This window comes from Hyla sarda, chromosome 5, assembly GCF_029499605.1.
Source record: "Hyla sarda isolate aHylSar1 chromosome 5, aHylSar1.hap1, whole genome shotgun sequence".
In the NCBI taxonomy this organism is placed as follows: domain Eukaryota; kingdom Metazoa; phylum Chordata; class Amphibia; order Anura; family Hylidae; genus Hyla; species Hyla sarda.
Genome location: NC_079193.1, coordinates 141,708,908 through 141,736,354, shown reverse-complemented (window position 1 = coordinate 141,736,354; position 27,447 = coordinate 141,708,908).

The following is a 27,447-nucleotide window of genomic DNA, read 5'->3' as shown; positions in this document are numbered from 1 at the left end:
GCAAAAGTCGTGAATCACCTGTGGGGTATTAAGGTTCACTTTAACCCTTGTTACATTCCCCGAGGGGTCTAGTTTCCAAAATGGTATGCCATGTGTTTTTTTTTTGTTGTCCTGGCACCATAGGGGCTTCCTAAAGGTGACATGCCCCCCAAAAACCATTTGTCGCTCCTTCCCTTCTGAGCCCTCTACTGCGCCCGCCGAACACTTTACATAGACATATGAGGTATGTGCTTACTCGAGAGAAATTGGGTTTCAAATACAAGTAAAAATGTTCTCCTTTCTACCAATTGCAAAAATTCAAAAATTGGGTCTACAAGAACATGCGAGTGTAAAAAATAAAGATTGTGAATTTTCCTTCACTTTGCTGCTATTCCTGTGAAACACCTAAAGGGTTAAAACGCTGACTGAATGTCATTTTGAATACTTTGGGGGGGGGTTGCAGTTTTTATAATGGGGTCATTTGTGGGGTATTTCTAATATGAAGACCCTTCAAATCCACTTCAAACCTGAACTGGTCCCTGAAAAATAGCGAGTTTCAAAATTTTGTGAAAAATTGGAAAATTGCTGCTGAACTTTGAAGCCCTCTGGTGTCTTCCAAAAGTAAAAACACATCAATTTTATGATGCAAACATAAAGTAGACATATTGGAAATGTGAATAAAAAAAAATGATTTGGAATATCCATTTTCCTTACAAGCAGAGAGCTTCAAAGTTAGAAAAATGAAAAATGTTCAAATTTTTCATCAAATTTTGTGATTTTCACCAAGAAAGGATGCAAGTTACCACAAAATTTTACCACTATGTTAAAGTAGAATATGTCACGAAAAAACAATCTCGGAATCAGAATGATAACTAAAAGCATTCCAGAGTTATTAATGTTTAAATTGACAGTGATCAGAATTGCAAAAAATGGCCGAGTCCTTAAGGTGAAAAAGGGCTCAGTCCTTAAGGGGTTAAAACTTCACTTGCAGAATTCTGTGAGTGGAGTTTTATTAAATCATTAACCTGTCTAGGACCAAGGGCGTACCTGTACGCCCTCAGCGTTTCTGTTCACCACTCTGGTAACCGGGAGGTGAATGGAACGGGAGGCCCCCTTGTCAATTCAGACCGGAGATTGGCAGCGATTCCAGGTCATATGTGTCTCCGGTGACCTGGTAAATAGGGGTGTTCAAGGCTGTCCAAGACAGCTTCAATCACCCTGAAGTGATAGGAGTGAGGTGGCAGCGGTGCCACCCCACCCATCTCTGCTATTGGTTGCTCAGAAGCGACCGACCAATAGCAGATCATGGAGGTGGCGCGAGGGTTAAAGTTCTGTTCCCCTGCTCTGCCCACCCATGGTAGTCTGGACAGAGTGGCGGAACTGTGAAGTGAGCAGCGGTGGAGGTCCTCCTCAAGCAGTGGCAGGCGGCGATCGTGCTGTTGAGGGGAGCCAGAAGGTGAGTAGTTACCTAGCAACATCTGAAGGGCCACAGTTTGGAGATCACTGTACAATGGTCTCTAAATTGTGGCCATTAAGATCTTGCATAACTACAACTCCCAGCATGCACGAACAGCTTTCTGGGCATGCTGAGAGTTGTATATGCATGCCTCCAGCTGTTGCATCTCTACAACAGCCAGCATTCCCTTCGGCTATGAGTTCATGCTGGGAGTTGTAGTTTTGCGACAGCTGGAGGCACACTGGTGAGAAAACACCCAGTTAGGTAACAGAACCTGAGTGCTTACCCGTGTTCGCTCCGGGACTGATTACCGGCGACTACAGGGTGGGCGGCTTGTGACGTCACGCCCCCGCCCCCGTGTGATGTCACGCTCCGCCCCTCAATGCAAGCCTACGGGAGGGGGCGTGACAGTTATCCCCTGTGGATAGGGGATAAGATGTCTAAGCACCGGAGTACCCCTTTAATAAACACTTAGCACTCACAGCTGGCACTGTATTATAGGGTATGCTTTTTGGAACGATCTGTATAAATATTATACTGTATATTGCTGTACTATGACAGTACTCTGGCACGGATATTTTATGAAATGTTGTACTATTGTTGTATTTTGATATTTTTTGTAAATTGATTAATTATGTGATGATGTTTGACACTATATAATACCACTTTATACACTTGTTTGTTATGCTTGATAAAGACAGTGTGATACCGTCGAAACTTTGCACTGAACATGGGCTAATAAAGCTCTTGCATATGACTATGTCATGCTATCAAAGCTGCTGCCCAAAAAAATGCAGTAAACATTGAGACCATGCAAAAAATGGTGCAAAAAAAAAAAAAACTGTATTCTGGTGAAGGGTATTGTATGAAAGTATGGAGGAAAAAAGTATCCATGTATCCAAATATGCATATCTTGCAGTTTTGAGCATCTGCACAGGATAAAAGAACAACTTCAGAGATATGTAATGTAACTTTTTCAAAGGAACTGATTGTACAACGTCTCTGTAGCATCATCTATACCTATATAAGATACAAATAAGCCAATTGATGTCGGCACACCATAACAGATCCCTGCCCGGCAGGGTAGGAACCGAAATGTGCGCAAAACAACCAGTCACCAGCAGAATATATAAAGGGACAGTTTCCAAAATGTATCTAGAAGCAGCAAAGGTTCAATATCCCCCCAAAAATGCATAATTGTTAGAAGTTTTCTCATTGTTATAAGATAAAAGAGGTCCAGCATAATAAAGTTCAGAAAGTAATCAGGGACAGCGCATGCAGTAAGGAACCTCCAAAACCAAAAGTAAACCCATGTCACCAAACAGTAATATGAAGTTACATAAAAGCTTTAAATAGCAGGACATAGTCATCACAAAAAAAGTATTCTTATGAAAAATATGGAGAAAAAAAAAAAAAAACTACACCTGCCAAGGTATTCATCTAGGGGTATAATGAGAATTGTCATTTAGATAGATGGCAAAAATATAAAACGTAACCTGCTATGGTATTCATCTAGGGGTATAATGAGAATTGTCATTTAGATAGATGGCAAAAATATAAACCACAACCTTCCAAGGTATTCATCTAGGGGTATAATGAGAATATTCGTTTAGATAGATGGCAAAAATATAAAACTACACCTGTCAAGTGTTATGACTCGCTCTTGCAGATAGGCACGGAAACAGGATTTTTCAAATCAAAGTTTTGTGTTTTATTCACACTTGGCAAACAGTCTTAAATGCAGATCAAAGAAAAAATAACAAAAGTCCACCTGCGTTCCTTAGGTGTTTGTATACACCTGAGTCCATGCCATGCGGCATCAAGCACCAAGCCTCCAGGTAGCCTGCTCACCAGCTTCCACACTCCACAAGGAAGATCTCAAAACTCAGCTCTCTGGCAGTGTGAGCTGCAAAATGCAAATCCCCCTCAGCTGGTGGAGCAGCCTGCCTTTAAGGCCAACAAAAGGAGGCCTGGATGTGGGGAATGGCCCCCTCCCTACACTTTACCATTCCCAGTAAAAGCCGTCCCAGATTGGCCTTTCAGCCATACTATAGCAACAGTGTCAGTCTGCATCGCAGCACAGACACTGAATAAATACCGGCTCTTACTTCACCAAGGCCAGGAGCCTTGGTGACACATACCGACCATCAACCACAATACCCTTCACCTTCTCACACAAGGTATTCATCTAGGGGTATAATGAGAATTGTCATTTAGATAGACGGCAAAAATATAAAACGTAACCTGCCAAGGTATTCATCTATGGGTATAATGAGAATTTTTTGTTTTGTTTGGGGTTTGCCAATTAGAATTTTGGGAATAATTTGATGGGAAGTTGCTCTCTAATTCATTGAAATGTAATTACAAGGGGGGCTTTGGGGGTGTCAAAAGTACCAATAATTCAAGTGGACAAATTCAAACATACACAGAGCATTCTTGCATGCATAAACCGGGTTTATGGGGCATGCTTTATGGGGCATGCTTCACCCCACTAGTCTTCTCAAGGGGTGCTGCCATGGGTTCTTTAAATACTGATTACCGGTAAGTAATCTGAATTTTTAACTCCTTAAGGACAAAGGGCGTACCTGTACACCCTTGTTCCGCTCCCCTTCTAAGACATGGGGTCAGAAGCTGACCCAACGTCATAGCAGTGTGGTCCCGATGTCGATTTGTGGTTATGTCCAGCATTAACCCCTTAGACACAGCAATCAAAGTTAATCGTGGCGTGTAAAATAAAAAAAATGCAAACAAAAAAACCTGCAGCTCATCGTAGCTGATTGGGACCACCGCGGTAAAAGTGCAGTGTCCTAATCAGCTCATCGGATGGCAAGAAGGGCCCTTACCTGCCTCCTCATCGTCCTATCGGTGATCTGCTGCTCCAAGTCTGCATGACTTGTTATAGTTCCCTATAATTCCCTATAGTTCCCTAAATTATTATTATTATTTTTTTATTGTGAATTAACCGCTTCCACCAAATAAAACTCAGAATCACCCCCTTTTCCCTTAAAAAAAGTTAACAAAAAGAAACATTTATGTTATATCGCCGCTTGCGTAAGTGCCCATATATAAAAATAACCCTAATTGATTAAGTAATATTTAAAATTTGCAGATAAGGCATACTCAACCTGTGTTAAGTTAGCGTGTCAAGAATACAATATACCGTACGTGCATTCTAATTTTCTTTCCCTCACTCCCACAGTTCGAAGGTTGTGGTCAAGAACAGATTGTGAGTTACTGGAAGCCAATGTCAGCCCATCTTAAAAAGATAAGAGAGGCCTGTAATTTTCATCATATGTATACCTCAACTACGACAGACATAATGAGAAAAAAAATCCACAAAATCACAGTCGGATTTTAAAAAAATGTATTTGCAAATTATAGTGGAAAATAAGTATTTGGTCACCTACAAACAAGCAAGATTTCTGGCTCTCACAGACCTGTTACTTCTTCTTTAACTCCTTCAGGATGAAGGGCGTATCTGTATGCCCCTCGCCCGATCCCAGTGTTTAAAACGGGGTCACACCGGGTCGGTACTGGCTGCTAACGAGAGCCGGGACCCTGGGCTAATAGCGTGCGGCACCAATCGTTGTGCCGTGCGCTATTAATCCTTTGATCACCGCGTCTAAAAATAAAAGTAAACGCTTCCTGGCAACTCAGTCGGGCTGATCGGAACATCACGATAAAATCGCGATGTTCCGATCAGCTAGGACGAGAGCGGAGACCCCCTTACCTTGCTCCGTCGCATCCGATCTGGGTTTGATTGCTCCAAGCCTGAGCTACAGGCTTGAGCAATCGAGCCCCTATCTCGCTGATCCATGCAAAGCTATGGCTTTGCAGGGATCAGGGTAAAAGATCAGTGTGTGCAGTGCTATAGCAATGCAAAAAAAAAGTGAAAAAAAAGTTAACAAAGGTCATTTAACCCCTTCCCTAATAAAAGTTTGAATCACCCCCCTTTTCCCATAAAAAAAAACCTGTGTAAATAAAAAATAAACATATGTGGTATCGCCGCGTGCGCAAATGTCCAAACTATAAAAATATACTGTTAATTAAACCGTACAGTCAATGGCGTACACGCAAAAAAATTCCAAAATCCAAAATAGCGTATTTTTGGTCACTTTTTATATGATGAAACAATGATCAAAAAAGTGATCAAAAAGCCAGATCAATACAAAAATGGTACCGATATAAACTTCAGAACACGGCGCAAAAAATGAGTCCTCATACCGGCTCGTACACGGAAAAATAAAAAAAGTTATAGGGATTAGAAGATGAGAATTCTTAACATATAAATTATCCTGCATGTAGTTATGATTTTTTTCCGAAGTACGACACACTATCCAACCTATATAAGTAGGGTATCATTTTAACCGTATGGACCTACAGAATAAAGATAAGGTATTATTTTTACGGAAAAATGCACTGCGTAGAAACGGAAGCCCCCAAAAATTACAAAATGAAATTTTTTCTTCAATTTTCTCGCACAATGAATTTTTTTGTTTCGCTGTGGATTTTCCGGTAAAATGACTAATGTCATTGCAAAGATGAATTGGTGGTGCAAAAAATAAGCCATCATATGGAATTTTATGTGCAAAATTGAAAGCATTATGATTTTTAGAAGGTGATGAGGAAAAAATGAAAATGCAAAAACAGAAAAACCCTGCGGGGTTGAGTCTCCTCTGTCCTCCACTTGTTACCTGTATTAATGGCACCTGTTTGAACTTATCAATATAAAAGACACCTGTCCACAATCACAATTGGTACAAACTCAACTTGTCGTGTTTGGAGGAGGAAGAATGCCGAGTTGCATCCAAAGAACAACATACCTACTGTGAAGCATGGGGGTGGAAACATCATGCTTTGGGGCTGTTTTTCTGCAAAGGGACCAGGACGACTAATCCGTGGAAAGGAAAGAATAAATGGGGCCATGTTTCATGAGATTTTGAGTGAAAACTTCCTTCTATCAGCAAGGGTATTGGAGATAAAACGTGGCTGTCTTTCAGCATGGCAATGATCCCAAACACACCGCCCAGGCAACGAAGGAGTGGCTTCATAAGAAGCATTTCAAGGTCCTGGAGTGGCCTAGCCAGTCTCCAGATCTCAACCCCATGGAAAACCTTTGGAGGGAGTTAAAAGTCTGTGTTGCCCAGCGACAGTCCAAAAACATCATTGCTCTAGAGGAAATCTGCATGGAGGAATGGGCCCAAATACCAGCAACAGTGTGTGAAAACCTTGTGAAGACCTACAGAAAATGTTTGACCTCTGTCATTGCCAACAATGGGTATGTTAAAAAAGTATTGAGTAACATTTGTTATTGACCAAATACTTATTTTCCACCATAATTTGCAAATAAATTCTTTAAAAATCAGACAATGTGATTTTATGGATTTTTTTTCTCATTCTGCCTCTCATAGTTGAGGTATACCTATGATGAAAATTACAGGCCACTCTCATCTTTTTAAGTGGGAGAACTTGCACAATTGGTGGCTGACTAAATACTCCCCCCCCCCCCGCTGTAATATATTCCTTGAGGGGTGTAGTTTTCAAAATGGTGTCAAATGTGTGTGTGTGTGGGGGGGGGGGGGGGGGGGGTTCCGCTGTTCTGGCACAATGGGGGCTTTGTAAATGCACATGGCCCCCAACTTCAATTCCTGCCAAATTCTCTCTCCAAAAGCCAACTAGCGCTCCTTCTGTTCTGAGACCTGTAGTGTGCCAGCAGACCACTTTTTTTGGCCACATATGGGATATTTCCTTAATCGGGAGAAATAGGGCCACACATTTTGGGGGATTTTTCTCCATTTAACCCTTGTGAAAATGAAAAATTTGAGGTAACACCAGAATTATAGTATTAAAAATCCAATTTTTCATTTTCATGTTAAACTTTAACAAAAAGTCATCAAAACACCTGTGAGGTGTTAAGCTCAATATACCCCTTGTTACGTACCTTGAGGGGTGTAGTTTCCCAAATGGGGCTATAAGAAAATTTTAGTGTTAAAAATGGAGATTTAGATTTTTCTCTTCCACTTTGCTGCTATTCCTGTGAAACACCTAAAGGGTCCAATTTGCTGAATGTTATTTTTAATACTTTGAGGGGTGCAGTTTCTAAAATGGGGTCATTTGTGGGGTATTTCTTACAGGAAAAACTCCTCAAATTCACTTCAAATTGAGCTGGTCCCTGAAAAATGCAGATTTAGAATTTTTCATGAAAATTTTTGAAAATTGCTGCTGTAATGTCTTCCAAAAGTAAAAACATGTCAACTTTATGATGCCAACATAAAGTAGACATATTGTATGTGAATCAATATATAATTTATTTAGAACGACAATTTTCCTTACAAGCAGAGTTTCAAAAAAAATCAAGAAATTTTTCACCAAGAAATGATACAGGTAAAGACGAAAATAACTACTTCATGTTTGATGACAAGTATTATATACAGAAGCTGGGGACCGCTATGGGGAGCAACGTGGCACCTACTTATGCAAACATCTACATGGCCCACCTTGAGGAGACGTCAGTCTATGTATCCCACCACTTCAGGCATGTCCTGGGGTGGTGGAGATATATAGATGATGTCTTCCTAATCTGGGTGGGCACGGAGACTGTACTAATGGATTTTCACAAATACTTGAATACTATTGACAATTACATCAAGTTTACACTAACATATTCTAGTGACTGTCAGTTTCCTAGACGTTAAGGTAATGTTGAGAAATAATCGTATGGTGACAGATCTCTATACGAAAGGGATGGACAGCAATACTCTTCTGGCATTCAGCAGTTGTCATCCACAGGCAATGGTTGAAAGCTTTACATATAGTCAGCTGCTGAGGGCCAGAAGAATTGTTAAAGATGAGGACAGGTTTGATGTGGCTGCGGAAAAAATGGTGAACAATTTTCTTTTACGGGGCTATTCACAAGAGTTAGTTTTGAAGCAAAAAGAAAGAGTGGTAAGGGGTGAAAGTAGACATAAGAGTAACACCTCTGTGTGAATTGCAGCCTCATGCAGAAGGGAGGTGTATTCACACACCCCAGTACAGGTGAGGCATATCCAATAAAGTTTTACATGACATGTGATTCTTATTATGTTTTATATGTACTATGGTGCCCATATGGCCTCCTCTATGTGGGGACGACTTAATCAGCATCGCTACTCAATCAGGAAGAAAAAAGGGACCTTCCTGTACCGAGTCACTTTGCAGAGAAGGGACATAGTGAGCGTGACTTAAGATTTATGATCCTGGAACATATCCCGATATTGAAACAGGGTGGCGACAGACAGGCCATCCTAAAGAAATGTGAATTAAAGTGGATCTTTAGACTGAAAACTTTGAAACCGAATGGGTTAAATGTGGAGTTCAAGACCTCCATGACGATATTGAATAGGTAGAGTCTGAGGGGGTTTTCTTGCCGGTGTGTCTATTCGTGTAACAATTGGTATATAAATGCACATCCCTTGAGAGCTAGTGTTAATAATTTCTTTTTTTTCAGATATCATGGAGACATCTAAGAACACTCAACTGATGCTATTTTGATTGTGTTTCTTTATTATTTATATTTCTTTATTTTATTTATTTATTGTTTGCATTGTTTAATAAATTGTATTTTTCCCATATATTTTGTTGATGATAACTGGGTTCAGGACAGCTGATACATAAAAAAAATGTTTTGGGCATCTGGCATACTTTGGCCATGGTAAGGACATATTGCTATACATAGAGACCCCCTGATCATGTCAGTGGAGTATGTATGTATGTATGAATATGTGTCTTGAGAGGAGTTCTTCAGGACTGGAGTGATGGATCTGTGTCCTAAATGACAGGGATCTGATCATAGATGCTGAAGTTCTCCGTAAAAATTTTTTTTTTGGTGGGGCTGACATCCGGAAACATCCGCATAGATTTTGAGGGAGCCGGGTGTCTTTGCCCACACTAGAAACAGTCCAAATGGTGTCTTTTCATTAAGATACACAATTGGACCGGACATTGAAGTGACTGGGATGTTACATGGTGAGTCAATTATAGCCACAGGCATGATACATATGTATAAATTATTAATATTGGTCTCTAACTATAGTATGGGCAGATTTGCCATGGTCAAAGGGGGTGCCAGTAAGCCCGTCGCACAGAATGCACAGGCACAGCATTCGCCTGAGGTTCTGTGCATACATGGTGACGTGGACACGCAGGTTGCGTGATACACGCGACGAAGCGTGCAAGCCGATTCGCCGAAAGTCCTGAACCCGGAAATCACTACAGACTCTATGGACGCAGCGTGTGGTGGCTCACGAATGCATAGTGACTTTGTTATGATGCCGGAATCTGGAGCGAGATATGAGTAGCATCGGATGAGTGTTAGAGGTGTCTCCACCCCCCCAATTACATATGAGTTATTAATATGAACTATTTCGGCAGTACCAGTTTTAAACTATTTATTTATACATTAGCACTGTGCATTTATGGATATTATGCACTATGCACTTTGGCTTTTGTATGCACTTTATATATGTAAAAAAATCTGAATTGGTTTTTGCAATTTTAACATTGTACACTTGATGAATTAATTGATGTATTTTGGTACTGGTTGATTGGTACCCCTATTTATATGTGTGATTACCATGTGGATGTGCACTGCTTGAAAATGACTAGGTGAGCCTAGTCGAAACTTACCTTGCTGTGAAAACACTTTTTTATGGAATAAACCACTCTTGATTTTTTTGACTTCATCTGTGTGCTGCAGTGAGATTCCTTTATATATATATATATATATATATATATATATATATATATATATATATATATATATATATATAGCAAAGCAAAACAGCAGCACACCGACTTAGATGAAAGCGTGTCAGGCTTTATTCATCAGATGCCACGACGTTTCAACCGTCTCTCACGGTCTTTGTCAAGCAAATAACATGTGCAAGTGCTTACAATATATAGGGGTGAAACATGTGCAATAGTTTTGCATAATTAATCAAGTTACAATATCAAAACAGTGTAAAATATCGTGATCACAAGTAATCATAAAACAAATTAAAACATAGTGAATAAAATTCATATTAAGACGCCATAAGGGCGATATACTAAACAGTGTTAGTGTCACATATAGTGTATTTAGTGTTTAAAATCACATATATAATGTCGCAGAGGGAGGAGTCGAGGGTAGTTATGGCACTGCCTACTCACCAGTTCGTTTGTAAACATATATCACGAGGAACGCCATGTTTGCTTCCGTTTCTCTGTGTGTGGCCAGACCGGAAGAAAGACTCCGGTCATGTGACGTTGGTATCTCGCACAGGCGCACTGAGCGCCGTAAGGATGTACTGACCCGCAATGCGTGTCAGCGCTCCCTTGTTCTCTGCGCATGCGTGCACGCATGCGCAGAGAACAAGGGAGCGCTGACACGCATTCACTAGCAATCAGAAGCAGTTAAACGTCACAGATCCTATTCAAATTTACCAGAGTGGTGTCGGAATATCATCAGAAGCTTAACACGAAAGTTCAGAAGATTCCGACCTATAGAACGGGAGTTCTGGGTGATTTTCTCGGCGGCCCCACTATACAGCTGATCCTGTGGCTTACCAGTATAGCTCCGTTCACCGAGCTCCGCTAACCTGCACAAACATGTCTTAAGGCGAGCACACCGGTGATAAGAAATTATCATTATCAGAAAAGAAAGTAAGAAAATTCTTAATTTTTCTTCAATTTACAACCTTTTTGAGACTGTGCTTTAATCCTTTACCTGCAAAAGCAAAACCAGAAGAGAAGACCAGCGACTTCTGGTCCAGCGTGATTACAGGACTCCCTGGGTGACCTCGCATACAGAGGAGAACACAAAGCAGATCTTCATAACTGTACCTGGAAGTTGGTCGCTCGAACTCTTTGGAAAGGTCGGAAGCTGTTATCAGGACTGGACTTTAACCGTGTGGGTACCAGTTGCTCCTGGATTCTACTAGACTGAGATAAGTTCTGGACTTTGATATTGTTTATACATATAACTGTGATCTACACTTCTCCTTTGAGTTATATAGTGAGCCTATATAGTGAAGGCCAAACTAGTTGATCTGGAAGATCGTCACAGATGCAATAACCTTGAATTCAGAGGGATTCCAGAAGACGTTCCCAACTCTGACCTCATCAAATTCCTACAAGAAATGTTTAAGATGTTAGTGCAAAACATCTCGGAGGTAAATTTGGCTATAGACAGAGCCCACAGACTTCCCAAGCCTAAAAACTTACCTGATACTGTCTCGAGAGATGTTATTGCAAGACTAAGGAGAAGATTCTATCTGCAGTCCGGAAGCTGGAATGTTTGCCTGACCCCTATAAAGATGTTTCTATTTTTATAGACCTTTCTCCAGCTACATTGGCTGCAAGGCGTGCATTCATCCCAATTACCAAAGTGTTTCGGGACAACAACATCAAGTACGGGTGGGGGTTTCCAACTAAACTGATAATTTGGAGAAATGGATCTAGCCACATCCTCCTGGATGCTTTAAAAGCTAAAGAAATTCTCGAAAAATGGGATATCGCTGTAACTGAACCAACCTTTACCCCTTTAGCCGAGAACCAATGGATTAAAAAAAATGTGGTCGGTAACCTGAACGTTTCATCACTCTTACCTAAAGTTATAATATGTGAATTTAATCCTAAGTATTTCTTTAATCTGGCCGCTTTACCTGTCCAACTAGAAATTCCGAAGCAAGCTCACCCGGCTTGCTCCTGAGCGATCAGTACGGCCTCGTTGTATTGTTCTTGAGTTGTTTTCTTTGTTTCACATTTTCTCTATTTTTTTAATCTTCATGCCTAAAGTTGGTGAACTTCAGTGTCTTATACGGGTTTATGGTGCCTTCAGACCTTCATCAACATACCGTATTTATCGGGGTATACCACACACCGGCCTATAACACGCACCCTCATTTTACCAAGGATATTTGGGTAAAAAAAAGTTTTTTACCCAAATATCCATGGTAAAATGAGGCTGCGTGTGTGCGCGTGTATACCCCGATATACCCCCAGGAAAGGCAGGGGGAGAGAGGCCGTCGCTGCCCGCTTCTCTCCCCCTGCCTTTCCTGGGGTCTAAAGCGCTGCTGCCGACCCATCTCTCCCCCTGGCTATCGGCGCCGCTGCCCGTTCTGTCCCCCTGATAGCCAGGGGGAGAGAAGGGGCAGCGTCACCTATTGCCGGCGCCGCTGCCCCGTTGCCTCCCCCCATCCCCGGTGGCATAATAACCTGAGTCGGGTCCGCGCTGCTGCAGGCCTCCGGCGCGCGTCCCCTGCGTCGTTGCTATGCGCTGCACGGCGCGGCGCATGACGTCAGTGCGCCGCGCATAGCAACGACGCAGGGGACGCACGCCGGAGGCCTGCAGCAGCGCGGACCCGACCCAGGTTATTATGCCACCGGGGATGGGGGGAGGCAACGGGGCAGCGGCGCCGGCAATGGGTGCCGCTGCCCCTTCTCTCCCCCTGGCTGTCGGCGCCGGCACAGGGAGACAGAACGGGTAGCGGCGCCGATAGCCAGGGGGAGAGAAGGGCCGGCAGCAGCGCTCTAGACCCCAGGAAAGGCAGGGGGAGAGAAGCGGGCAGCGACGGCCTCTCTCCCCTGACTTTCCTGGGGGTTTATCGGCGTATAACACGCACATAGACTTTAGGCTAAAAATTTTAGCCTAAAAAGTGCGTGTCATACGCCGATAAATACGGTACATATTTACAATGTCCCCTCAGTGAATGTTCAGATTTCAATAAAGGGTATGTAAACCTACACCACAGTAGTGATGAGCGGCAGGGGCCATATTCGAAATCACGATATTTCGCAAATATATGGATGAATATTTGTCCTATGTTCGTGAAAATCGCATATTCGCTATGTTTGTTCTTTTTTTTTTTTCATGTGAAAATTGAAAATGAAATTTGCATAGTGCGCATGCGCAAATATATCTTACCTAAAAGAAGGGAGGGATCAGTATCCAGTCTGGAAGTGCTGATAGTAACATAAAAATTGTGATCAACTATTCATCCCGACCAAGCTGGCTTTATGTTGGGTAGACAGGCATATGATGGGGTGTGAAGAGTCATTGACCTGATAAATTGGTCAAATAAAAACAAGAAGCCTTCTCAGCATCTTTCCCGGGATGCAGAGAAGGCATTCGACAGGGTGCATTGAAACTATGTGAAATCTGCAATGTTAAAATTTGGTCTTACACAGAAATTTGTAGATTCTGTTTTTGCCTTATATAGGGTTCCTAGCGCCTCGGTACTGATCAATGGTCTCTTGTCCAATCCATTCAAAATAAATAGACAGGGCTGCCCGTTATCCCTTTTAATTTTTTTAAATTGTTTTGGAACCACTAGATTTTAGGATTAGAGAATGCCCAGATAGTAAAGGAATTCTTATTGGTGATTCCTTTTAAAACACTTTCCCTTCCTGATACCTCATTAATCAGGCCACAGGTGGATTCTCCAGAGTTAGCAAGGGAAATACACCCTTTCCTTACCCCACTACCACATATATCCCCCCCCCCCCCCCGCTCTGCTCAGACCACCGGGAAGGAGCACTTTTATTCAAAAGTCCAACTGCCTTTCCTTTTCCTTGAACAACTCCGTCCAACAGGTTTTGAGGCACTTTGCTTCCTTCATCAGCAGATTTTATCTGCACCACTTCAATGGTGAACCCTTCTTTCAGTCGCACTTTCATCAGCCACCGAGGACAAGACTTTTGGTCATCTTTGACAAATTCCTTGTAAAAATCTCCATTCATGTCACACCTTTCCAACACCAGGTTCTTCATCTTGGTCTGTGCAGTACTCTGGACACTAGGTGCAGACAAGACAGATGCTCCAGGCCTTTGTCTTCTGTCACCGTTATGACCATCGTCCAAACTTTGCTGGTGGCCAACCGAGCCTGTATCACCCATTTGCAGGACTTCTAAGACATCCTCGACAATTTCAGGAGTCTTCCCTTTAATGCACATGTCCATCTTCTCCTTGAAACGGACTCTTCTCCAAATTCTACTTCTGCCGACTTTCTTCCGGTATTTTCTGGAACTAATTCAGCGCCTCTCAGGGTTTCTACCATGACCCAGTCTTCTATCACAGTGACCTATTTTTAAGGACTCTGCTTTCTTATTAGCCCTTTCTTTAGGGACACCGACCTTCACAGGCTCATCTTTAGGCTGAGAACTCTTGGCTCCTTTAGGCAGTTTTTCACCTGCACCTTCAGATGTGTCACTGACTTTACTTGCAGCTTATCTTTGGATTAACTTCTACCTCAGAGAACTTCTCTGCCTCAGCATTTTCACCATCCAATGTCAATATCTCTGCAGCTTTAAAGGACTTCCCATATGGTTTCACCTCAGTCTCAGCTTCAGATGACCTTTCATATGGCTTCTTCTCATGGTCTTCAGACTCCACTGTTTATTGCGTCCATTGTTCAGACTCCGCCTTTTTTAGAGAAAGCATCCCTGTCTCCAGTAGTTTTTGCCCCACAAGCAGTTTTTCTTCTTTTACACGGACTGCTGTGGCTTTGGCCTCAGTTTCCATCTGAGACACTTAACCTCTTGTTAGACAGTTCTACTATAGCTTGGTGTCTACTTTCTTTTAGGACCTTCATGTCCCCTTCCAGCTTTAAACATTTCTGCTGCTCACTCTTGAGCTTAGCAGAGTTCATCTTCTCACATTCCAGCGATTCTGTCAAATTTTTGACAGTATTCTCCAGGGACAGCAGCAGTTCTCTCATCTGCTCATTGTCTTTATTCAGTTGCGCCATCTTGGACACTTTCTGCTCATAGACTTTTAGCTGAGCCTCTTGTTCAGAGAGCTGAGTACTCAGTGAATCCAAGGCAGCTGCGTGAGACTTAATATGCGTTTCGTTCTGCGCCTCCAGGCTCTGCACCTTATGAGCCAATACCACTTTCTCCTTCTCCAGCTCTTCCATGGCTACCAACCTAGCCTTGTGATCACTTTGTAGGGCCAGATATGCCTCACACAGCACATTCACTTCTTCCTTGAATGAGATCTGCTTCACCAGACTCTCCAATTCTCTCTCCTTGCTGGTCATAAGACCCTGGGAGCGGGACAGTTCATCCTGCAGAGCCGCAAACTCACTTTTGTGGAGCTCCATATCTTTCTGCAGCTGAAGCGTCACTTCCTGCTCTTTATTCAAGTCTGCAAGCGTTTTTTCTTTCTCCTCTATCAGGTGATGAACTACTACTTCCTTTTGAGACAATTTAGCAGAAACCATCTGTAAGGTTTCTTCAAGGTTCTGGATCTGCTCCCTTTTTTTTTTACCAATACCAGCGCGTTTTTTCCGAGATCTCTTACTTACAGCGGTCTCCTTATTCTCGCTGCTGGACCTTGAGACATTCTCTTGTCCTCTGACAGTCACCTGTCCTTGGCCTGTCTCTTCCTTCAAGCCAACTCGTTCAGACTCTTCACCTTTAGGAGCAGTCTCCCCCTTTTCAAGGGTCTTGGCCACTTGGGCTTCAGGGTAGTTCCTGGACAGTCTCTCTGGACTGTCTCTCTGCTCACTGGCAGACTTCTCTTTCACTTCAACACTGTCTCTCCGCTGCCCAGCAAAAAGGTCTAGGGCTCCTGGGTCTGCAACAACATCTGGTTCAGTGGTTCGACCTTCCTGGTCATGATCCATCTCTGGTCCAGACGTCACATCTCCTTCAATCAGCACTGTCTGTGACAGTAAGCGCAGCACCCAGCTCCACATGTACTCTCTTCAGTACTTCTGCATTATCCACAGACATATCTGTAGCTTCTTTTCCGGTCACCTCTTCCAGATGACCACGCAATTCTAGCCCCACCTTGGGCTCATCTTCAGCTGGCAGATGGAACCCATGTTCCTGTACCTGATCCATTTCTGGTTTTACTGAAGATTCTGTTTCAGTCAGAGGTACACTTGTCACTTGAGTCTCTGGATCCTCTTGGACTTGACTCACGATCTATCTGACATATATCTAGTGACTGCTGACACTCCCCGTAACTCTCCACTAGTGTGTTGTGCAGACCAAGTGTTGTGGGCCTATCAGGTGTACCTGCTCTAGTCACCTGACAGTCTTCCCATAATTGCTGAAAAAAATGGAAAATCCGTCCCCAGTACTACATCAAACTCCGAGGAGGGCTCTATTGCAACCTTGTGACTTATGGTACCATAGGGAGTAGAAATACAGACATTAACCGTTTTATAACCCCAAATACCGGCCTGCATAGACATTGTAGCTAGGTCTGGCTTTCTGCTGCTGGACTTTACCAGACTTATTACACAACTAGGTTTTAACGAAACCATCATATTTTTACCTTCTATTGCATGCTCACACAGGTTTTCTTTTGTCCTGTCAGAGGTGGCAGCAGTACACAACATAAGTTTTTCAACAAAAACATTATCAGATTGCACATGTTCAAAATGTACAGGACAGTTCATAGCACTAGGACCTTACTCAGACAAAGTGTGTTTTGTAAAATTTTCCCCCAGTCCTGCATTCAACATTTTCTGTTCACCAGATTTTTTTAATCCGATCTGCACAGTGTGAACAGTCTCATCAGTCTTCATGAGGGGTTACCACCTTGAACACCGTTCACACAGTCAACTAGGGAACCACTCTCAGACTCAGCATTTTTATGCACAGTCCCATCATCCTTATGTACAGTCTCATAGTCTCTAAACATGGCCCCTATAACCCCTGAAACAGTCTTACCAGAATCTCTTGCCGTCCAGTCAGTTAAGGGCTGGTGCTGAACACCTCTCACCAGCTTCTCTGCTGCAGAACATCGCTCCACTTGCTCTGCAACTTTAACCCCTCAAGGACCAATGGCGTACAAGTACGCCTTTGCTCCCTGGTACTTAAGGACCAAGGGCGTACCTGTACGCCCATGGGAATTTCGGTCCCCGCCGCGCGCCGGGCTGAGACCGGGTCGAGGTGACTGCTGATATCTATCAGCAGGCACCCCGCCAAAATGCCCAGGGGGGTCATTAGACCCCCCCCAAGTCGTCGATCATCTCAAGTGAATTCACACTTGCGATTTGCGCCGATTCCGGGTCTTTACGGGTCTATGGTGACCCGGAATAGAAGGGGGATCGCGGGTGTCCTAGACACCCACGATCCCCCTGTAGCGATAGGAGTGAGGTGACAGGGTTGCCACCCCTCCTATCTCTGCTATTGGTGGTCTAGACGCGACTACCAATAGCAGATCGGGGGCGGAGGGGTTTACTTTCGGTTTCCCCGTTCTGCCCACCCACAATAGGCGGGGAAGGACGGGGAAACCGACGGGGAAACCGACAGGGACCGGCGCCGAAGATCCACTTACCCATCGGCGACGGCAGCGGGCGACGATCGGCGGAAGAGGACCGCGACGCAGCTCCATGGATCCGACGGAAGCCGGTGAGTTACTTAGCAACATCTAGAGGGCTACAGTCTGAGACCACTATAGTGGTTTCTAAACTGTAACCCTCCAGATGTTGCAAAACTACAACTCCCAGCATGCCCAGAGAGCTGTTTAGGCTTGCTGGGAGTTGCAGTTTTGCAACAGCTGGAGGTCTACAGTTTGAGACCACTGCAAAGTGATCTCTATACTGTGCACCTCCAGATCTTGCAAAACTACAACTCCCAGCATGCCCAGACAGCAGTTTGCTGTCTGGGCATGCTGGGAGTTGTAGTTTTGCAACATCTGGAGGTCCACAGTTTGGAGACCACTGTGCAGTGGTCTCTTAACTATAGCTCTCCAGATGTTGCAAAACTGCAACTCCCAGCATGCCTAAACAGCTGTCTCTGCATGCTGGGAGTTGTAGTTGCGATCCCTCCAGCTGTTGCATAACTAAATCTCCCAGCATGCCTTTCGGCGATTAGTACATGCTGGGAGTTGAAGTTTTGCAACAGCTGGAAGCACACTGGTTGGAAAATACTGAGTTAGGTAACAGAACCTAACTGAAGGTTTTCCAACCAGTGTGCTTCCAGCTGTTGCAAAAGTACAACTCCCAGCATGCACGGTCTGTCAGTACATGCTGGGAGTTGTAGCTTTGAAACAGCTGGAGGTTTGCCCCCCATGTGAACGTACAGGGTACATTCACACTGGCGGATTTACAGTAAGTTTTCTGCTTCAAGTATGAGCTGCGGCAAATTTTTCACCGCAGCGCAAACTCCTAGCGGTAAATTCACTGTAAACCTCAGCCAGTGTGAACGTACCCTAAAAACACTACACTACACTACACTTACACATAATAAAGGGTAAAACACTACATATACACCCCCTTACACTGTCCCCCTAATAAAAATAAAAAACTTATTGTACGGCAGTGTTTCCAAAACAGAGCCTCCAGTTGTTGCAAAACAACAACTCACAGCATTTCCGGACAGCCACTAACTGTCCAGGCATGCTGGGAGTTTAGCAACAGCTGGAGGCACCCTGTTTGGGAATCACTGGCGTAGAATACCCCTATGTCCACCCCTGTGCAATCCCTAATTTAGTCCTCAAATGCGCATGGCGCTCTCTCACTTCAGAGCCCTGTTGTATTTCAAGGAAACAGTTTAGTGCCAAATATGGGGTATCTCCGTACTCAGGAGAAATTGCACTACTAATTTTGGGGGCTTTTTTTCCTTTTACCCCTTATGAAAAAGAAAAGTTGGGGTCTACACCAGCCTGTTAGTGTAAAAAAAAATTTTTTTTTTACACTAACAGGCTGGTCTTGTCCTTTACTTTTTATTTTCACGGGAGGTAAAAGGAAAAAAAGACCCCCAAAATTTGTAACGCAATTTCTCCTGAGTATGGAAATACCCCATATGTGGGTGTAAAATGCTCTGCGGACGCACAACAAGGCTCAGGAGTGAGAGCACACCATGTACATTTGAGGCCTAAATTGGTGATTTGCACAGGGGTGGCTGATTTTACAGCGGTTTTGACATAAACCCAAAAAAATAAATACCCACATGTGACCCCATTTTGGAAACGACACCCCTCACGGAACGTAACAAGGGGTATAGTGAGCCTGAACACCCCAGAGGTGTTTGAAAATTTTTTCATTAAAGTTGGATGGGAAAATGAAAAAAAAAAAATTCTCACTAAAATGCTGGTGTCACCCTAAATTTTTCATTTTCACAAGGGAAAATAAAAAAAAGGACCCCCAAAATTTGTAACCCAATTTCTTCTGAGTAAGAGCATACCCCATATGTGGATGTAAAGTGCTCTATGGGTGCACTACAATGCTCAGAAGAGAAGGAGCGCCATTGGGATTTTGAATAGAAAATTTGTCCGGAATTGAAGGCCACTTGCGTTTACAAAGCCCCCATGGTACCAGAACAATGGACCCCCCCATATGTGACCCCATTTTGGAAACTACACCCCTCACATAATGTAATAAGGGGTACAGTGAGCATTTACGCCCCACAGGTGTCTGACAGATTTTTGGAACAGTGATCCGTGAAAATGAAAAAATTTAATTTTACATTTGCACAGCCCACTGTTCCAAAGATCTGTCAAACGCCAGTGGGGTGTAAATGCTCACTGCACCACTTATTAAATTCTGTGAGGGGTGTAGTTTCCAAAATAGGGTCACATGTGGGGGTCCACTGTTCTGGCACCACGGGGAGCTTTGTAAATGCACATGGCCCCTGACTACCATTCCAAACGAATTCTCTTTCCAAAAGCTCAATGGTGCTCCTCATCTTCTGAGCATTGTAGTTCGCCCGTAGTGCACTTCAGGTTCACTTATGGGGTGCCTCCAGATGGGGTTACAAATTTTGGGGGGTATTTTCTACTATTAAGCCTTGCAAAAATGTGAAATTTGGGGGGGAAACACATTTTAGTGGAAAAAATATATTTTTTTACATATGCAAAAGTCGTGAAACACCTGTGGGGTATTAAGGCTCACTTTATTCCTTGTTACGTTCCCCAAGGGGTCTAGTTTCCAAAATGGTATGCCATGTGGGTTCTTTTTGCTGTTTTGGCACCATAGGGGCTTCCTAAATGCAACATGCCCCCCAAAAACCATTTCTGAAAAACTTACTCTCCAAAATCCCCTTGTCGCTCCTTCAAATTCAAAAATTGGGTTTACAAGAACATGCGAGTGTAAAAAATAAAGATTGTGAATTTTCTCCTTCACTTTGCTGCTATTCCTATGAAACACCTAAAGGGTTAAAACACTTACTGATTGTCATTTTGAATACTTTGGGGGGTGTAGTTTTTATAATGGGGTAATTTGTGGGGTATTTCTAATGTGAAGACCCTTCAAATCCAATTCAAACCTGAACTGGTCCATGAAAAAAAGCGAGGTTCAAAATTTTGTGAAAAATTGGAAAAGTGCTGCTGAACTTTGAAGCCCTCTGGTGTCTTCCAAAAAGTAAAAACACGTCAATTTTATGATGCAAACATAAAGTAGACATATTGGAAATGTGAATAAAATAAAAAAAAATTGAATATCCATTTTCCTTACAAGCAGAAAGCTTCAAAGTTAGAAAAATGCAAAATTTTCTAATTTTTCATCAAATTTGGGGATTTTTCACCAAGAAAGGATGCAAGTTACCACACAATTTTACCACTATGTTAAAGTAGAATATGTCACGAACAAACAATCTCGGAATCAGAATGATAACTAAAAGCATTCCAGAGTTATTAATGTTTAAAGTGACAGTGTCAGATGTGCAAAAAACGCTCTGGTCCTAAGGTGTAAAATGGCATGGTCCTTAAGGGGTTAAACCCAGCATCACTGTTAGGCTGAAGTGCACACTGTAGTCTTGCAGCTTGGCTTATTCCCACTTGAGTCAGGATCTCTGTCTTGACTTTCTCATAGTCCCGTAAGATCGTTGGATCCAGTTCACAATGAACTTTTTGGGCCTCTCCTCCAATGAATCCAAACACCATGTTTCCCCAGTGTGTCTTGGGCCATGCCTCATGCATAGCAATCCTTTAAAACTCTGCAAAGGTTGCTTCCTCTTGCGCTGCAGCCGTCTGCAACACAACACTTATCAGGACATCCATCTTGCAACACAGCACAGTCCTCTGCCAAAATTGTCAGCCGATTGCCAACAAAATTTTCCGTTGCCCCTAGCAACGCCTTTAACAGTCTCAAAACTTCATTTGCACTCTGCAGGTGGCCCGTCCACCTGTCTCCTTACTTGAGAAAGAGCGCCCACTCGCTTGATGCGATCTGTTGCCTCATGCAACATCTTCACCACAGGCTCAGTCCTGCTCTTGTACTCCCCAGCTGGGCTCGTCCCACTGTCTCCTTTCTGAGAAAGAGTACACCCTGGCAACATGCACGGTAATTTTCTCTTGGCAACAACTTCACTGCAACTCGACCACTGGTTGCTCCTAGCAACATGTTTGCCCACATCAGACACCAATTGTAAGGATTCCTCCTTGTGGATTAGCTCCGGGATCGTCCTGGACACTGCCAAAGGACACGTTTCCACTCAATAAACAGGCATACTACGGTTATTCATGCAAGCCTGGCACCTTGCCAGCTTTATTTAGACAGGTTGCAGGGGAAAAACAAACATAACGCAGGAACAAAATAAAATCCTAGACCGTCTGGTCACTGACTACACATATCAGCATGCCCTGACTACTATCTGGTGAGCTACCCTCAGTTAGTTAAACATGTGACTCCTGCAACCTGTTACTCACAGTTCACACCACTTCTTGGACCACTCACAGATTCCAGCTGTGTGCTTCCTCAACAGGGTCCGAGTGTCTCCCCCTACAGCAACGTGCTGTTTCCCAGGGAGAGCCACAACTATTCTGTTTCTTTCCCTTTTAAAACACTCTTTCCCTTCCTGATACCTCATTAATCAGGCCACAGGTGGATTCTCCAGAGTTAGCAAGGGAAATACACACTTTCCTTGCCACACTAATAAATATATATATATATATATATATATATATATATTTATTTTAGTATTAAAAAAAAAAAAATATAATAATAATAATAATAATAATAATAATTACCCCAGAGAACTCCTCTGAATCCTGGCTGAAAGATGGGGACAGCATTTTCCAAGCTAAATAATAAAGAATAAATTTAAACATTTTATTTTTAAATTTATTGGAAAAAATATCAAGCTTAGAAAATAATAAAAAAAATATGTGTGTGTGAGATTTGGGAAATAATCAAAAAATCTAATAATTAAACAAACAAAACTCAAGGTACAACACTACCTTGGTGTGTTTCAATAATAAAAACATATATTTACACTATGCAAAATATACTTCCTACAGACCTTGAAAACTACAAATCACAGCATGCCCATATAAACTTTACATTAAAAGCATGCAGGCAGGATTTAAAACTCAGTCATTACATACATACAGAGGTCTATGTACTACAAATCCCAGCATGGCCATAAAGACTTTGCATGAGAAGCATGCTGGCCGAAAGCACATAACTAGAGAGCCCTAGGCACTACAGGTCCCAGCATGTCCATATAAAATTTACATTAAAAGCATGCAGGCAGGATTTAAAATTCATAGTCGTTACATACATACATACAGAGGTCTATGTACTACAAATCCCAGCATGGCCATAAAGACTTTGCATGAGAAGCATGCTGGCTGAAAGCGAATTTAAATGTAAAATTAGATAAAGAATTGTTGTTCAGCATACTGTTTTAAAAATAATACTAAACATTACCAAAACATTTAAAAAAAATTATTATGTGTTAAAAAACTAGAATATGATTATACAAACATGTAATGAGCCTTCATGGTTTGCATAATCTAAGGATTAAAAAAAAAATGGCTGCCAAATTTACTGACCTGGAAGCACAATATGGCTGTGTGGAGAGGAGCAAGGAGCAACAAGATGTCTTCTATTCCCAGATCATGAGGCAAATAGGTCTTGCTGCTGGAGGAAAGGGGGTGGGGTCCTCAGGGCACTCCCAGATAGAAGATTCTAGAAGGTGGGTTGACATTTGGGTATGCACTGCACGTGTGCAGAAATAAAAAACTGATTACGTTTTCTGGACCTAACCGTATGAAATTACGGTTTGGTACGGTTTACATTGACCACAATGTTAAAAAAAAACGTATATGGTTTGGATACGGTTTTGAAACCTGATAAAAAACCGTGGTAGACTACGGTTTTTGATCAGGTTTAGAGATGAGCGAACTTACAGTAAATTCGATTTGTCACGAACTTCTTGGCTCGGCAGTTGCTCCAGGTGCTCCCGTGGGCTGGAAAAGGTGGATACAGTCCTAGAAGACTCTTTCCTAGGACTGTATCCACCTTTTCCAGCCCACCGGAGCACCTGAAAGCTGAACTAATTTATGCAGGATAAGTAATCAACTGCCGAGCCGAGAAGTTCCTGACGAATCGAATTTACTGTAAGTTCGCTCCTCTCTAATCAGGTTGAAAACCGGACAAAACAGTAAAGATTGTAAAACTGACACAACCGGATGCTTTTTAAAACGTACGGTTTTCCATGAAAAGATAATGGATACGTTTTTCAATACTGTTCCATATGTTTTTTTTGCCCAAAAACCGTATACGGGAACCGTATTGCAAAATTGTGTTGTGAATGCACCCTAATAAGGAGCAACAAACTTTGATGGGACATTTTGTTCCAGTCAAGGAAAAATATAGAAATGAATCAGTTGAGGTGAAAATACAAAAAATATTTTTGGTGTTCATTGAAAGAGATGATTTAACAGGTGTTGGCATGACAAAAGTACTCTAAGAATGCCTTTAAGAAAAAAATATTGCTATTAAAGACATGCAAGGGGAAGATTATTATTAATGGCTTATGTGGTATAAGCACGTGTCAAAAAAATGTACACAAGAGCCTTCAATATTCCATGCAATTCTCACCCTTTAACCCCTTAAGGACCGGGGTTTTTTCCGTTTTTGCATTTTCGTTTTTTGCTCCTTGCCTTTAAAAAATCATAACTCTTTCAATTTTGCACCTAAAAATCCATATGATGGCTTATTTTTTGCACCACCAATTCTACTTTGTAATGACGTCAGTCATTGTGCCCAAAAATCTACGGTGAAACGGGAAAAAAAATCATTGTGAGACAAAATTGAAAAAAAAAAACGCCATTTTGTAACTTTTGGGGGCTTCCGTTTCTACGTAGTACATTTTTCGGTAAAAATGACACCTTACCTTTATTCTGTAGGTCCATATGATTAAAATGATACCCTACTTATACAGGTTTGAATTTGTCGCACTTCTGGAAAAAATCATAACTTCATGCAGAAAAATTTATACGTTTAAAATTGTCATCTTCTGACCCCTATAACTTTTTTATTTTTCCGTGTATGGGGCGGTATGAGGGCTCATTTTTTGCGCCGTGATCTGAAGTTTTTAACGGTACCATTTTTGCATTGATAGGACTTATTGATCGCTTTTTATTCATTTTTTCATGATATAAAAAGTGACCAAAAAAGCACTATTTTGGACTTTGGAATTTTTTTGCGCGCACGCCATTGACCGTGCGGTTTAATTAACGATATATTTTTATAATTCGGACATTTCCGCACGCGGCGATACCATTTATGTTTATTTTTATTTACACTGTGTTTTTTCTTTTATGGGAAAAGGGGGGTGATTCAAACTTTTAATAGGGAAGGGGTTAAATGATGTTTATTCACTTTTTTTTTGCACTTTTTTTTTGCAGTGTTATAGGTCCCATAGGGACCTATCACACTGCACACACTGATCTTTTACATTGATCACTGGTTTCTCATAAGAAACCAGTGATCGATGATTCTGCCGCATGACTGCTCATGCCTGGATCTCAGGCACTGAGCTGTCATTCGGCGATCGGACAGCGAGGAGGCAGGTAGGGGCCCTCCCGCTGTCCTGTCAGCTGTTCGGGATGCCGCGATTTCACCGCGGCTATCCCGAACAGCCCACTGAGCTAGCCGGCATGCTTTCGGTTTCACTTTAGACGCGGTGTTCAACTTTGAACGCCACGTCTAAAGGGTTAATAGCGCGCGGCACAGCGATCAATGCCGCGCGCTATTAGCCACGGGTCCCGGCCGTTGTTAGAGGCCGGGCCCGAACCGCTATGACGCGGGGCCACGCCGTGGCCCCGCGTTATAGATCGGGAGTGGACACATGACGTTCCAGTACGTCATGTGTCCTTAAGGGGTTAAACCTAGTTATAAGTAATACAGGGCTGCCATTGGAAATTTTTGGGCCCCTTACACAGGTCAAGGAGATCTGTAGGGGATGCAGTGGGGGTCCGGGAACTTGTATGACTTTTTCTCCCCTAGGAGATGAGAGACATTTGCCTGATAGGGTGCATGATCAATATTCCATTGTGCTGCTTTTCCTTTTTGGTGTGTCACTGTATTATATGACCTGCTATTTGCATTGACCCTATGTATGCTCATTTAATGTGACAGTATTGCCCAATAAATTTTGGGGTAGATGCACCTTTTTGCTATTTTTGCACGCTTTTTTGTACAGTCCTGGCCATTAATCCTAGGACTCTTTCCACATGTCATATACATGTGTTGTACATGCATCCCTACCTACTTGATATTACTATATGTTATATATTTTTGCTCTCATCCTCCACTCTTCTGCCTGAGTATTCTGTTGTGCCTCTTTTGTATTGTTTTATATATAATGTCTTTGTTGTAACCTAATAAAATATATATTTTTGATGTTATATTACCCTTGTGTTCCTGCACTTGTCTGCCAATAAAATGGATTTTACTTGCACATTGAGTTGGACTCCATCTCCTACATTCTATATTTTTTATGTGAATCTTATTTTTTATGGTCTCAAGTGTTTTGGTGTAGATAATTTCGTGGGCCATACTATATGGAACCTCAGATTGCCAATTATTTTTGGGTAACTTCAACTTAACCTTGGAGCATCACACAAATCCTATTCACTGATGCCATTACATACTACCAGATGGAAGATTCTTGCAGACGTGGTGAAGGCAGTTTTGGCGTCCGTGCTCTGCTCCTCTCCCCTCCTGATGGCTCCACTTCCTATGCCTTAGTAGCCCCAACCTAACCACCTCGGCTTGATATGTTCCTTCTCCCGTTGCCTGTCCGGATTTGTTCAGGTCACATGGAGGGTTGGAGGATGTGTCCTCTGTGATTGCGCCACTGGAGGATGAGGGCTGGTAAAGTAGCGGCAGGTAAATGGCTGACTGGCTACCTGATGCAGAAAGCCCTGAGAAGTCAATTCCCTAGGCGGGGAATAGAGGTGGTGACATAGCATATTCGCTGGCAGAGGACAGGAGGACTCCATCCAGGGGCCTCCTGGCAATCGGGGAGGCGATCATAGACGTTAACTTTTAAACAGGGAAGTTCTCTGAATAATGAAATTGGAAACAAGGGTAACTCTTGGATTAAATAGACAACAATGTGATACGCCATTATTGATCTTTTTCTCCCTCGTTCTTGTTACTGTTTTTTATATATATGTGAGATCTGTTATTTAAAATATCTCTATACCATTACCTGTCTTCTTTTGTACTTATAAATATCTTTGTCTTTTGCCCTATACATACACATATTATGTACCTACTGATGTGCTTATGTTTTATAGCACATACATCTTGGAAAATATTTTGTATATGTATGGGTTAATATAGTTTTCACAATAGCATAGATATCTTTACACATCTTTGTACAGACAAACATATGCTTTTAATGTGTTGATGTGAAGGGTTAAGCATGTGTTCCACCCTGATTTTCCACCTGGGTTGATGCCGTTTCCCTATAAGTACGATGTGCTCACCCATGATTTTATGTATGACTAAGAGTGCATACAAGCTTTTGAAAAGCTTCATTGTTTTCTATGATATGCTGGCCCTTTAACCCCTTAAGGACTGAGCCCTTTTTCACCTTAAGGACTCGGCCATTTTTTGCAATTCTGACCACTGTCACTTTAAACATTAATAACTCTGGAATGCTTTTAGTTATCATTCTGATTCCGAGATTGTTTTTTCGTGACATATTCTACTTAGTGGTAAAAATTTTTGGTAACTTGCATCTTTTCTTGGTGAAAAATCCCAAAATTTGATGAAAAATATGAAAATTTAGCATTTTTC